The sequence below is a fragment of the Meriones unguiculatus genome, chromosome 8, assembly GCF_030254825.1.
Source record: "Meriones unguiculatus strain TT.TT164.6M chromosome 8, Bangor_MerUng_6.1, whole genome shotgun sequence".
NCBI lineage: Eukaryota > Metazoa > Chordata > Mammalia > Rodentia > Muridae > Meriones > Meriones unguiculatus.
In genome coordinates, this window is record NC_083356.1 from 48,591,542 (window position 1) to 48,601,907 (window position 10,366).

At 44.1% G+C, this 10,366-nt stretch overlaps 1 non-coding gene across 1 annotated transcript; it reads left to right on the top strand.

Moving 5' to 3' along the window:
* Positions 1 to 5,146: 5,146 nt before the first annotated feature.
* LOC132656132 (small nucleolar RNA SNORA17) lies at positions 5,147 to 5,277 on the top strand. The gene has a single exon (XR_009594070.1). It is a non-coding gene; the product is annotated as a small nucleolar RNA SNORA17 (small nucleolar RNA).
* Positions 5,278 to 10,366: the final 5,089 nt, after the last annotated feature.

Below are 10,366 nucleotides of genomic sequence, written 5' to 3' on the forward strand. Positions count from 1 at the left end.
CAATTAAATGGGTGAAAATAAAAATATAAACCATTAAAATATATGGAATTTAGAGGGAAAGGTCTCACAGAGTCCTAACCCTGCCTAAGTATATATGTCAGTTTATAGTGGCTGAGAGAGGTCCTCACAAGGCCATCCTTTTCCTTAGGATCAATAGTTCATGGCTACTAGGGGAGGCAGACATGTTTTTCTTTAGTTTTCTTTAGTGGTGTAGCCACTGCTTAAGTTAGCCATGCTCCTACACATAAGTCCTTACCCACAGTGTTAAGTAACACACACAAAGACATGAAAGCAGAAAAGAAGACCATTGGAAAGAAGAAAAGGATAGATAGGAGCAGGAGGGTTATACTAGGGGATGAATATAACCAAACTACATTATATACATGTATGAAAAGTGATAACGAAGCCCCGTGTCACATACAATAATGAAGCCCCGTGTCACATACAATTCAGGTGCATAACAAAAAATTAGGGTCTAAAACCACGTGGACTTCAGCTAGCACATGGACGTTCATTGCACTGAAGCATAAAGGTCGATCTGTGTCCTCAGCTTTTATTTAATACACAAGTACCAGAACTTTTTTAACCCATGAGAAGTATACTAAAAGAAACATTGAAGATAAAAGCAAAAATAAATTAAGTCAAATGTAAAGGAAGCTGAAATCCGTTTGCCAAAATGCCTTTAACTATAGATGCACAAATTCTCAACAAAACGTATGCAGACTTAATCCAGTATTTTATGTATTTGCTTAGTTATTCTTCTTTGACAATTTCATACAAACAGAATATATTTTTGTCATTTCAATTCCCCTTTATCCTTTCTCATCATATTCTTACTTCTGCTACACTCTGAACAAATCTTTTCCTTAATTTCATGTCTTTTGTTTGTTTCATGACTGAGATTATTAGGGTTCCTTACATGAATGTGGGCAACAGGTTATTTATGGAAGCATAGGAAACTTAACAATGGCTGCATCACTAAAGAAAATGATTCTTTTGCCCCAGTAACCTTTAATTCCTAATAGTTCTTAGGGGAGTGAAGGGCCCTTATAAGTCCCTACTCACCCGTGATGAAATGTGAGGAGCTCCATTATTTTTTTTTTTAATTATTCTTTCATAAAATACATCCTGGCCATAGATTCCCCTCCTGACATTCCTCCAAGGGCTGCCCACCTACCTTCTCAATCAGATTCACTGCTTCTCTGTCCTTCTCTGTCCAGCAGTAGTCTGGAATGCAGCTGTGAGCTTCCATTGAAGAACAGAGGGATTTAAAGATCAGAGCTTCTGTTTCTCTCTGGACCAGCTAAAGCACTTTAAAGCAAGGCCTGTGCACTGGCCAAGGCTCCCAGTCTCACCTAGGGAGGTGGAAATGAGTGTTCCACTGGGTGTTACAGTTAGCTCTTTTAAAATGAGATAGCTGGTACCAGTCAGCAGTGGAAACTCAGGCGTTCCAAAATCTGGTGATGATACCAAAGTGGGTTACAGCCCTTTGGTAAAGCTGCTGTATTAATGGCAGGGGCAAGGGTGCAGGAAAAAGTCTATGCCTGGTTGGCTTGCAGCCAAAACACAGGCCTGGCAAGCTCAGGCCCAGCAAGCTAGAAGGCAGGCCTGGCATGCCTTCCAGCAGTCAATACTGAGCTCCTGGTGGTCAAGCAGGTTCTAGCCAGAGAGCTAAGCCCCAGGAGTTCAGCAATGAATTTCCAGGGAGAAGGGGAGCCCTCTCTTCCCCAGAATAAATGATGAGTCTCAAGTAGCCATGGTGGAGAAGTGGAATGAGAGAGTACAAGAGAGCTATACTTTGTCAATCAAGAACTTATAAGTCTTGGGCAATGGGAGGGATTTCAAGGGTGAATGTGTTTGATTTGATGGAGCTAGAGATGCTATGGATACTTGATTTACATGTAGTGGTTCATCACCTCATTTACATACCATAGCACAGTCCTATCACAAGGAAAACACAGTACTTAATTATCCTATGGGTGGAGGGAAATCTCCAGGTACAGTAAAGGCTGTTTTTGGAAAACCAAGACACCAAGGCATCTTATTAGCATAGGGTGGGTATCTCCAGGAATTTCCAGGTGCTTGCTGAACAGGTTTCTAATAAGAAAAGGGTTGAGCTTATAATCTTCCCTGAGGGCTATGTGATGCACCTTACAGGATCTGGAATTCCCCAGATCAGGCAAAGAGTGAACCCTGCTGAAAAAGGGAGTCTGACATTATAGACCAAGCTCAGAGGCTATCTGGAAACATCACACTTCAACCTTATCAGCAGAGTCACTCAGGCCTCCCAGGGATATCAGATGATGTGGCATAACACGATGCAATAATAACAGTAGGCACAAACCCTCATATCAAGGTTAGACAAGGCAACCCAGTGTGAGAAAGAGTCCCAAGAACAGGCAAAGGAGTTAGAGACACTCGTACTCACACCCACAAAAACCCCAAGCTAAACAACCACAGAATGTATGCGGAGGACCTTGGACCCAGGCAGGCTCCATCATTCTCTCTTTGGTTTCTGGGAACCCCTGTGGCCCTGCTTGGTTAATTCTGTGAGCTGTGTTTCTCTGGTGTCTTTGACTTTTCTGGAGGCTCCCCATCTTGTGAAAATACTGTGCAGGTAATCATAATTCCCATGAGCCATTACAATCATGAACAGATGTGGATGGCTACAATGGAGCTGTACAAGAAACTTTACCACCTGACTGTCCTGAAAACAGCTCATGTGACCATGGTGATAGATGAAGCAGTTGTCTCTTGCACCCTTCCTTTGCTGGCTAGCTATGTGATTGTTTGGGGTGCACTTATTACCGCCACTCACTGTGCTTTTTCTCCAACATTGGGATCACATTACTGCAGGCCCCTATAACTCTGTTGTGGAAATGGATGAAGAGAACAAATACAGGGCCATGGCCACAGGTCTGGTGGAGAGCTGGGGCTTTTCAGGTAAGCAACAGACAGCCCATTCAAGAAGCATCACAGACCCTTAGAGGGTTTGTTCCTGTGAATACAATCTTGGCAAGTAGACTTGATGGTCATTTAGTGAACACCTTTTACCAGACAAGCTACTGTATCAGGGAATTACAATGAACTAATTTAACCCTCACAATATGCCCATGAGGCAGATGTGATTGTTTTGAAAGTTCTGTGGAGGGAAGATAGTGATCAAGCAAGTAGTTCCATTATTTATCCTAGGTTACTGCTCAACTGAGGAGTGGAGCTAAGCTTATGCCCGGACACTCTGGCTCCAGAGCCCAGGCACATGACCTCAACAGTGCCCTGATATCTTAACATGTCATAGAAGTAAAAAGAAGCAGCATCCATAAGCCCACGGATAATAACACAGCCAAATGAAGGTATATATGCACCTACACGCATGTGTGTATGCATGTCACAACTATTCCTACCCTGCAAATCTGCACCATGGGAGTGGTGACTTCTTTACAGAGTAACCTGAAAGTTAAGAAAAGATCACCCAAGGTAATTCCAAAGGATTCTAGTCTGTGATGATTATTCTAGTGACTATATTGAGAGGTGCTTAAGGGAGCTCTGTGTATGAATGACTGTGAGGGTGTGTCAAGAGATGAGTGGATCATGAAGAGCCTGGCCTAAACAACAATCCAGCCCATTGATGGGTCCACATTTGGATAGACTATTGGGAGGTGTAGAACTACAGAAGGAGGGGACAAATGGGAGAAACAGTTATCTAGGGACTGCCTTTGAAAAAATATGCCTTTTCATCTTCAGCTTTCTGTTTCTTGACTGCCACAGTGGAAGAAGCTTCCTCTACCACTTGCTCATTGTGACAGTTTCAACTGCTTGTCAACTTTATAGGATCTAGAATCACCTTGAAGACAAATTTCTAAACACTGGAAAGTCCATGATGAAACATGTAAATTAGGGTTAACTGGGGAGGGAAGATCCACTCTGTCAGGCTAAATATAACGGAGAAAGCAAGCTGAGCATCAGCACTCCTGTCCTCTGCTTTCTTGCCGCAGATGCAATGGATCCAGATGCCTCAGTTTCTTGTTAGCAGGACTTAACCACGATAGATTGCACATCTGAACTCCCAGTGTAGGTTTCCACAGCAATGAAATCACTAGTGTGCTTGTGCTGCTGTCTCATCTCTGCTCCAAAGCGAGGATCACGTGCTGATCATGAATGCAACGTTCAGAACCACAAGCTAAAATAAACCCACACTCCTTTTAGTTGTTTTCTTGAGCATTTTGTCACAGTCATAAAACACCAATGAACACACAGTCTCACGGTAATATGTCAGCCACAGAAAGCAAACTCAGTCTGAATTTCATCCTTTCTAATGCTTCTCATCCAATTCATATATCCTCTAGATCCACAGATTTTCTTCCTTACCAATATAGTAATCATTCTTTCCTCTGAGGGAAATACCACTGTTTCTAGATCAACCACTTACTTTCTTTTTTAGATAACTGCATATCTTGGGGGCTGTTCTAATGCTGGCCCTCAAGATCTGGTTACAACTATGCTTGTTTTGTAAACCTGCCCAAGTCATTATATCTGATCAGTTAATTAAAGAGCCTATACCTAGGCAGGGCAGAATGCGGTAGGCATGGTAAGGTTCCTGGGCTTCAGAGAGAATCACAGGAGACAGATGGAGGAGACAGGAAGAAGAAAGATGATGGGTTAGCCTGGAAAAGAAAATACATGGGGCCGGGAGGAAGGACTCCAATAATGATGTGACAAAAGCCCAGATAAAGAATAAAAGCAAGTATTTACAAGATCATGGATGAAAGGATGGTAAGGAGGATGGCATTGGATGGGAGCTGGGAGATAGATGGTGAGGTGATTCAGACAGTAGAGGTTGGAATATTTGCCCCGCCCAAGGTAAATAAGGCAATAATAAAATCTAACAGGTGTCTGTGTCTTATTATTTGTGATAGTGGGTTAGATAATACTGCCGTGATAATCATAGGGCAAATAATAAATATTGTTATATAGCTCCAAAACACTCATCTTTCTTATTTATTACAACATACATAAGACTACCAACTTTTCTCCCTGACAGTATCTTTGCCTGCTTCCCTTCTTGGGGGAAAAACAAAAACAACTTTTCATTACTTGCCATTGAAAATCATTCTTAATTTTCCTCTTATTGAAAATAAGATTCTTACCTTCACCCTAGAGACATTGCCAGTGTGACTGCTGTGTCACGTGTGTGTCAGTAGGTGGCAGAGAGGAAAGAGGCCTTGTCTATGCTCAGTGTTGACCTATAAGCTTCTGAATGATGAATAGCCTTACTTGAAGAAGGGTGAGCCTGAGACCACCATTAGTCCAGTGCCAGGGGACCCAGACAGGGAGATAGCCTGAAACGACCACCAGCCCAGCACTGGGCAGACCTGGACTGTCTCCCAGGATAAGAAACAAGCCAGAGACTAGAAGAACCCCTCCTGGAGCCAGTGGTCCCAGGAAGGAGTGAACCCAAGACAGATGACCCCTCGGGCAGGCAGGAGAAAACCTAAGACAACCACCAGACTGATGTCGTGGGTCCCAGACAGCAAGCTAGCCTGAGATTAACAACAGTCCAGCAATGCAAAGGTCTGGGGACCTGGGGGTGGCAGACCACGCGTGAGATGACCCTGGTCTGGTGCCATAATGCACAAGCCAGGTTTAGCACTCCCGAGACAACGCCTAAGATGATCCCAGACACTCAGAGACCCTGAACACCCTAAGAGGACCAAATAAGTGGTGGAGAAGTGGAAGAGAAAGAGAAACAGAAAGATGTGGGCACAACTGAGAAGCAAAACTGGAGACTTGAGGGTGAGTAGACCTGATGTGAGTAGCTGGTGATGCCACCTGGGTCCATAGTAGGGTCCTGGCCTATGTTGCCACTGGAAGCCATGTCTGGGTCCATGACCCTGTAGCAGCAGGAGTCTGTTAGCACCAAAGGCCAGGCAGATGTCCCTGGTCTGGGTGGCCACCCAGGGACATGCTGATGTCTGAGGGCTGTGCAGACTGGCCCCACCCCTCACCTGGGCATTGTGCGAGAGCTGACCCTAGGGGCAAGAGAACAGGAGAGCTGACCCTGCTTCTAGCCAGCTGCAGTAATCAAGAGAGCAGCCCCACACATTGTGAGAACTGCAAATGAGAGGGCCCCTGAGGATGCAAGCATGTCACTCACCTCCCTGTGGTGACATGGATGAGGGATCGATAATCTCCTCCTCCTCCCCCTCCTCCTACTCCTCTTTTTCCTCCTCCTCCTCCTCCTCCTCCACTTATCACCTGTGAGAAGTAGGAGACCTGGACCTGGGGTCAGGAGAGCAGGAGAGCTGGTCCTGCTCTTCTCTAACTGTAGCACTTGGGAGAGCAGGCCCTGCCCCTCACCTGGGCAGCACGGAAGAACTGGCCCTGGATGTGGCAGTTGAGGGCATGAGTGTGGAAGATCTGGCCCTGTCTCTTGTCTGCTGTTTGGCAGCATGGACAAGGGAGAAATACCCTCCCCTACCCTTAGCTCTTGCCATCTATGGCAGGCAGGAGAGCTATTCCTGACCATCACCTGCTGCAGCACTCAGGAAAGTAGGCCCTGTAGCTCTCCTGTTCAGCATGGTAGAGCTGGCCCTGGCTGTCGGGGTTGCAGATGAGCCAGCCACAAGGGCATGAGGGCCAGGGATTTGAATTGGCCCTACCACAACATCTACCCCATTGATGAAGTGCTGAAGGACATGAAGAGGTCAGTTATACAGATCCAAAAATATAAGATGATGCACAGCAATAACAGGATATCCAAGAGGAGTACCAGTAAGGTACCAGTATTTATAAAGTAGCAGAAGCCAGAGGCCTCATACCAGCCCAATAAGTAATTTCAACAAACAATTGCAAGCAAAGAAGTGTGGACAAAAGGGTATATTGTTGGACACACTGTGACACACTACAGCTTCCACAATGAGATTTTTTTTTTATGTTGGGGGGAGGTTGCAAGAGTGGAGGATATGTATGAGTGGAGGGGGATATGAGTGGGATTGGAGTAAATTATATGAAATTCACAAAAAATCAATAAAAAGTGTTTTTTTAAGAAAATTTTTTCAAAACAGGTTTCTCTGTGTAGCCTTGGCTTTTCTGGAACTCATTCTGTAGACCAGGTTGGCCTTGAATTTTGAGATCCACCTGCCTCTGCCTCTCAAATGTTGAGATTAAAGCCACTCCTGCCTGGATGAAAATAGATTCTCTTTTCATACAATATAACCTGATAAGAGTTTCCCCTCTCTCTACTCCTCCTAGTCCCCCCACCAACTCCTCTCTCCTCTAGATCCATTCCTTTCTGTCTCTCATTATAAAAGAACAAGCTTCGAAGAGATAACAATCAAACATAACAAAATAAAGCATACTACAACAAAATAAAAACCATCACATCAAGACAGGACAAGGCAACCCAACAGAAGGAAAAGAGCCCCAAGAGCAGGCACATGAATAAGAGTCCCACTTTTTCACACACTCAGGAGTTCCATACAAATTCTAAGCTGAAAGTTTATATGGCCCAGACCCATGTAGACTCTATGCTTGCTGCTTCCAACTCTGTGAGTTTATATGAGCCTTTTTAGTCAATTCAGAGGACCTTGCTGTCCTGGTCTCTGCCATCCCCTTGGGCTCGTACACTCTTTCTGCTCCACTTCCTGGTGGAGTAGGACTGAACTCTGATGGGAGGGATTTGATGAGACATCCCAATTAGAGCTGTGTGCTCCAAAGACTGTTTGCACAATGTCTGGTTGTGGGTCTTTGCATCAGTTCCATCTGCTGCAGGAGGAAGCTTCTCTGATGATGACTGAATAAGGCACTCATTTATACATATCATTAAGACACATTTTATTGATACTTGTATTTTTTTTTTAGAACAATATTTGGCTTTACCCTAGCTTTCTGGGCTATATAGTCTCTGGGCTCTACAGTTCCACCAAACAATGTAGGGTATGCGTTCCATCTCATGTAGGGATCCTTAAGTCAAATCAGACATGGGTTAGCTACTCCCACAAGTTCTGCACCACCGTTGCCATAGCATATCTTGAAGGCAGGACAAATTAGATCAAAGGGTTTGTGGCTGGGTTGATGTTTATGTTTCTCTTTTGGTAGACTGCAGAGCACTTTTTCACAGCAAAGACCATAGAATGTAGGGATGAACAATCTAGTTGGTCACCATCTCAGCTTCTCTATGTTTAATGAGTTGTATTGGTGTTGTCCTTAAGAAAGGGGATCCCACTGTCAGTTTGCAGAGAGCAACCCATTGTTTTAGCAACAGCCTTGGTTGTTTGGGGATTTCCAAGGAACCCTCCTTGACCAATAATTCAATTAAATACAATCCAGTCTCTTTACTGAAAGCCTCGTTTGGTGACAAGAGATAGCCAGTTGGGACTCCATCTCCCCCATTATTAAGAGGCCTCATTAAGATTAGCCTCATATAATTTAGGAAGTTTCCATTGCACTAGGTTTCTGTATCATCCTTCAAATGCCCCTTAATTCCAGCTGTCTCTCTCCTTGTTCTCTCCCTCAACCCTATCTCCCCTCCCCTCCCCATTTGATCCTCCCATTCTCCTCCTACTCCTCACCTGGCTCTCAGTCCACCCATAAAATCTATTCTATTTTCCTCTCCCAGGAGATGGACCTGTTCCCCGCAGTACCTTCCTCTCTTGCCTAGTCTCTTTCTATGGGGTGTAGGTTGATTATATTTATTTACCATTGAAAATCATTCTAAAAGCTGGTCTTAATGGTGCAGGCTTGTTATCCCCACACTGGGAGATGGAGGCAGAGGAAGGTGGAGTGAATTTGAGGCCTGACTGGGTTATGTAGCAAATCTCAGGCTAGACAGTAAAGTAAGACCCTGTCTCAAAAATGAAAAGCATTCTAAGCCACTAATGTTTTCAAATTAAACCCTTGCACGGCCCTAGCCTCTGAACAATGATGTCTGTGCTCCTACTAAGTCACATACTCTGCAGTATGGCCTCACCTTTTCATCCTTATCCACCTGTCACACTTGCACTGGCAGAGGTTTTCTCTGCCTGCATTACGATAGAATATCCTCCTTACTGCCTTCTACTATTCCTAGCCTTTATTCAGAAAACTCTTGCTCAACTGAAAGGACTCAGCCACATTTTATGATTCTTCCACAAAAGGTAAATATATTTAAATATCTTCAAAGCTGTGCCCATAGCAGCCAACTATAACTTTCTCTTAACACTAGGATGTAAACTTTTAGTGTGTACTTCTGTGAATACATTATTCAAATTCAGCTCCAGGCAGTCTGGCACACAAATATTGCTAGTATTGTTAGAGTGTTACCATGCTACAGTATAATTGTTTCTTGGGTGTCTGCCAGCTCCACAGCAATGTGAGCTCCTAAAGGGCAAAACCAGTACCTTTTACCTCTGTAGTGCATACAACACCTATCCCAATGCCAGGCATAAAAAATGTTCAGTGTTGACTGAACTAATGTACAGACAAATAAATGAATGAACCACACAAGCCTCCAGAATTTTCTGTCCTGTCAATGTAACCTAACCTGACTGATTCCCTGTTGTCTAGAGGGCATGTGCTCATCAAAAGCAAATCAAATGCAGCTGAAAGATGTCATGAGAAAGCAAACCAGACTCCCAGGGACCAAAAGGTGCCCGAATTACATGAGCCATGATTGTAAATAAAAGCACACTTTGAGATGGAATCCCAATTTAAACTCGGAAGAGCGGAGCTTCTGCAGGATACTGATTCGGTCCTATTTATCAAAGGGATTTTGAAAAGCTGTGATTTAACGTGTGGTCTGAGAAGAAATTCACTCCCTTGAAGGTCTTTAGAAAACTCATTTCCGCAGCTACTCCAAGGAACATTCAGGTTTGTCCCATCACCTTCCTGGGAGGTGGGCATTAATCTAGCCTCTGCTAAAGAAAGGAACTATGCTGAACCACAGATTTCACAGCAGACCTGGTAGTCCTGTCTACAGCACATATTGTGAACTGAGCATGTGTCCAGTCACATCACTTGAACTCCTGAGTGAAGGGCTGTCTTTTGAGGATCCTGTCTGCAACAGAACTCTACCTCCCTGAACAGTGCTGAACACACAGGAACTGGATGTGGTGACAGCTGAGTCCTTCTGTTCCAGTTGCACAGCGGAGCATCTGTGGTATGGCTCAGGATATTGTGTGCCCAGCAGCTACTGTGATTCTAAATTAGACAAAAGTGCAATTAACCTATATTATATGTCTAAGTATCCACTTATAAGTGAGTATATATCTTGTGTGTGTTTCTGTTTCTGGGATACCTCACTCAGGATTATCTTTTCTAGTTCCCACCATTTGCCTGCTAATTTCACGATTTCCCTGTGTTTAATTCCTGAGTAGTATTCCATGAAGGT